This window comes from Cyprinus carpio, chromosome A16, assembly GCF_018340385.1.
Source record: "Cyprinus carpio isolate SPL01 chromosome A16, ASM1834038v1, whole genome shotgun sequence".
NCBI classification, from domain to species: domain Eukaryota; kingdom Metazoa; phylum Chordata; class Actinopteri; order Cypriniformes; family Cyprinidae; genus Cyprinus; species Cyprinus carpio.
This window is the reverse complement of record NC_056587.1, coordinates 23,417,985-23,422,984: the sequence shown is the minus strand read 5'-3', so window position 1 is coordinate 23,422,984 and position 5,000 is coordinate 23,417,985. Positions and strand designations below refer to the sequence as shown.

General features: G+C 47.0%; 1 pseudogene; it reads right to left on the bottom strand.

The window, feature by feature from the left end:
- Nucleotides 1-2,409: 2,409 nt before the first annotated feature.
- Nucleotides 2,410-5,000, bottom strand: part of LOC122134630 — a 5,036-nt pseudogene continuing 2,445 nt past the window's right edge.

Here is a 5,000-nt window from a genome sequence, read left to right as displayed (position 1 = left end):
ATAGGTTATTATTGTGTTTTAAAGGTTATTATTGTATCTTACAAGTAAAATTCGTTTATTTTAGATTCAATTTTTTTGTGATGAAAAAACATGTATTCTTCTTTTTTTTGTGATAAGACGAGGAAGATTTTTTAAAATTCATATTTTAAAAAGGAAATCAAGTAAGGTGGAAATCGCTGTGAATGTACATTTTTACTGAATAAAACATGTTCTTCATTAATAATCACCCACACATAGGAACAAAGATTTAAATATATAAATCACAGTAAATATTCATAAATATATATCCTCCTTACACTAGCGCTAGCGAGTGGTCTCATCTCCATTATTAATCAGGAGTTTCTGGAATCCGGCAGCCGTTCTGTTCCTCATGAAATATTAATTAAAAACACACAATGACGTCACTTGATGAATATTACACTCAATCTTTATCATAGCGGGTATGCGCGGTGCAAGCGGACAAATATTTACCCACAAAAAAAAAACCAAAAAAAACAATTGAAAAGACCAGGCAGGAGGCCCAGCACAATCTGTTCTACATAAATCTTTGTTTATTTGCTCTTTCCTTTGTAAAACAAGGTATGAGAAATGATTGCATCACTGAGAAAGATTTTCTACTCCATGAACAGAACACACAAAATCCCTGAATTTAAAAGGCTTTCACAGGAAGCCTCATCCCTTCACCCCAAACACAATCAAAACCAGTCATCGCTCTGCTTCTGATATAAAACAACTCCGATTCAATCAATAAACAACGTATTTTAAGAGACAGATGTAAAGAAACTTTACTTAATAACAGGGCGGTCATATTTCCAAGCTCAAATATATACAATAAATTATATTCACCAAACATTTGCATAACCACTTAGTGCATGGCTCAAGATTTCTGAGAATAGTTGCAAAAAAATAAAACAAACTAAGGGGCAGCTTGATCCTTTTACATAAAAAAAAAAATCAGAACTTCTGCAAAGAACTTAATAATCAAAGATTGCAAAGACGTTTTGAATCAATCATAGTGGGAGACTAATGAGCAAGACAATATATCACAACACCAGAGATCCCGTTTAGTGCAAAAATACAACCTCTTTGGGTAGTTTCCCTATACTGTCAGCAGAACAGTAACGTACTCCAGACGAAAACCCCAGAATGCATCCCCATATCGATCGATATTTAGATTATAGAGAGCTGTGAATTCTAGAGAAGGTCAAGAGCCCAAAGCTCCTGTCAGCGATATGAAGGCGGCTAAAGATATAGTGATAAATGTCACCAAGGACATCATTTTTCATATAAATGCGATGATTGTTTTATTTTTTATTTTTTTCAAAAATATCTCTGATAGCGTATTTGCTTCAAAAAAAAAAGGCAAGACGACTCCTCCTCGTTTCATTCTGTCTTTCTGTGCTGGTCATCGGAGGGGTCCTTGTACTTTATTCAGAAGGTTCATGTGCAAAACTTTGCAAAATGAGGACGTCTGAATCTCAGCGTCTCTACAGCACCTGAGCGTCTGCACACCGCAGTGATGTTACTGGGATAAACTGACAGAGATCAGCCACCTGAGGCCATTACAATAAAAAGGCAAAAACCGATCCGAGACCAAGCCTCGAGGAGGCGCTCCGAGAAGGAAGCGCCGCTAGAAGAAAGAGAAGATGCAGAATTACCCAAGCGCCTCCACCAGGAAAGTCACAATAAATATCAAAACCAACAAATAATAAATAGAAGTAGTATACAAAAAGAACTCTCCATCTGCCGTTTCCCGTTAAAGAAAAACTAGACCCCTTCTCTAAACTCAGCATCAAAAATAAAGCTCATCCCCCCCCCAACTCAAAAACAGAAGAAAACGGTAAACGAAAGATCGAGATTCACGCTCTTCTCCATCAGAGCGTTTTTAAACACAGTTCCCGAAAGCCCTTTTTAAATGTGTGAGAACTGAGACCTGGTCCATCTGAAGTCTTCCTCTCCCGACGACAGAGAAAAAAAAAAGGCTCAAAATATCTGAAGAATACATATAATTCATCTCATTTAAGACCAAACTAACCAATAATCTTTGGTAGAAAGTAAATTCTATCATTTGAAAAGAATTCCAAACATCATTTTATTTGGAAAAGGCTAAATTGAAGAGCAGCTACAGTAGATTCACCTTCATGATGCCCCGAGGCGCCGCTGCGATGCTGGCCTGTAGGTGGCGATCTCTACCACCGAGAGCAAGGCCACGCCTCCAGCTGCTTCATTTTGCATTCTTTAATTCATTCAGTTGTCTGTTTTTAAAACCAGGTTTGTTCAAGCACTCGAATTTTGCATAGTGTGAACATCGTCGGCCTCGGCACTCCTCACAGAACATTAACAAAAAACAAGACGGATCTCCGAAAGCAGTTGATTTGGATTCATACAGAAAACCATGTACCACAGAAACAAAGCAGATCTAACAACAAAACGATCGACTGGAGCTCCACCAGAAACAGAAGATGGGGCGACTACATAACTGACACACACACACACACACACACAAACACACACACACAGATGGGCGTGGTCACTCTTCCTTCCTCCTCCCCAGCAGCTTCCTGCTCCTCATCTTCCTCCTCCCACGTTCTGTGTGTGACCGATGCGCTCCCGTGTGGAGATGAGCCTCCTTCGGCTTTATCCAGGGCTTGTCCCACCGGCCCCGCGACCGCCCGCCACAGCAGCTCCGGGAAGGGCATGCGGGCCCCCGTCAGCAGCGGGACAACCTTGCATGGGGCCGCCGTGGCCCTCGAGGAGCTGGGCGGCCGCCGCGACGCTCATGTGATCCGGAAGCTGCTGACGGAGGCCGAAGGATTCAGACGGCGGGGAGCCGCTGGGATCAGGCCCAGTCCCGCGGCGCCGGCGGTGCGTCCGGAGCTCCAGGCAGCTGTGGCCCTTCCTGTGGCGCTGCAGATGGTCCTCGCGGGCGAAAGCCTTGTGGCAGAGTGGACACTCGAAGGGCCGGTCGCCGCTGTGCAGCGAGAGATGGTTCTTCAGGTCGTAGGAGTGAAGGAAGCGCTAGGAGCGGGGCGCTCAGACGCGGCGGGACTTTGCTGGGATACGGCCGCTCGCCGTCGTGTGCTTCCGCATGTGGATCTTCAGCTGTCGTTCCTGAGACGAAAATGAAAGAGGTTAACTGCAATGTTCTGGCATGTGCAGCCTGAAACTGTGACTCATAACCAACTTTATTTATACCCACTAAAACTGAAGTGTTAAAATACTCAGCATTCAATAAAGCAATGGTTCACGACACACACTAACCCTAACCCACAAAGTCTTCACAGTTTGGTAAACTTCTATGATGGTGAACTTAAACTACAACAAATATAATTTCAGCGTATTCATTTTCTCCAATAGCAGAAGATAAAATCCTTGACCGTGTTTCTACTGAAAGAAGAATAGAGAGATTGATTACGTGGGTCATCCCCTGCCTACTTGCCTGTGGCTCAAAACTGTAGAGCGTATGCAGTTAAGAACTGATCAAATGTAGTGTAAGTTGCTTTGGATACATTTGTCAGTCAAATGCATAAAACCTTGGTAGATTGTGAACGTATCGTACCTTGTGAAGCGGACGCCGCAGGCCGAGCACTGGAATGGTTTCTCTCCGGTGTGTGTTCTCATGTGCCCGCGGAAGCTTTCCCCGCCCCGTGGATGATCTTCTGAAACAGACGAGGAACACTGCTGAGGCTGTCTGGGACTTCCTCTTCTACAGGACGGCCCGCTTCCGGCCGCTGCCTCCGCCCCCTCCTCCGTCTCCCCTGTGAGTGGCTGTGGTGGGGTGTGGCCCGCCCCTGCGCTCCAGCGACGCTCCCGGACTCCTCCTCGTCTGAGGGCGTGTCTTGGGTCTGTGCGGGATCGGGGTGAACTCCTGCCGACCCACCACCGTGAGCCTGCCTCCGTTCACGATGCGGCCCAGGTGGGAAGCGCGTGTGGCTCCGTCGTACCGCGGCAGGCGGCGGGTGTCCTTCTCGTCCTTTGCGCCGGAAGCAGCCCGCACTCGGGCGTGTCCTTCAGGATTCCGCCACACCGGCCTCACGGGAGACACGGCTCGGGTCACGGAGCATCGGTCCTGCTTGCGGCGGGATGGCAGCTGCTCGGCCTCCTTCACGGGGTCCATTGGATCGTCGCCCGTCTCGCCCAGGATGTCTCGGCAGGCGTCCGCCACGCACTGGATCCCCAGCAGCTGCGCGCCCTTCAGGACCTCACGCATGCCTGAGCTGCGGATGGTCAGCGTGGCGGTGTAGGCGAACTCCAGCAGCGCGGCCAGAGCATCAGGAGACACACAGTCCAGCTGGCAGACGCTGCAGCTGTCGCCCACACCCTCGCCTCCATCCTCGCCCTCCTCCGCCCCGAAGAGACGGCGAAAGTACAAGCTGACCGCAGCCATGACGGAGCGGTGTGTGGGGTATCGTGTGCCGTGTGAGGTCAGCGTGAGGTCACAGAGCAGCCCGGTCCGCCGCTGGGCATTGAGACGGGACAGCAGCTCATTGCTGTGCTCTGGGAAGGGGATCCCGATTAAACCATCCTCTCCTGGAGACATCGCCACCTGCAGGCAGAGAGAAACACGTGTGAATACTGTCGGCACAGAACGCTACAAACGGACCCTTTACACATTTCAACATCACAAGTAGGGCTGGGACAATAAATGGATGCATCGCGATTCGTGGATCGATCTTTCTGAGATTTTCGGAAAGCATCATGATTCTCTCTGGAATAGATTCTGAGCTTAGCTTTTTAACAGCAGATGGCGCTCTAGGCTAGTTTTTAACTGCACACTCAAATGCTCATGAAGAAGAGCACTTTAAAAAAAAAAATGGAACTATAAAATAACTTTGCTAGATTACAATGTTATTAACTGTGTAGAAACGTCAGTCTGTGAAAAGGGTGTTAAAATGAATAACAATAATAGCAATGAGAAGTATAATTTAGTGTACTTTAATCGCAACATGTACGCAATCTGAAATAATCAGAAATTAAACAGCTCAAACACTCCCCTCGTT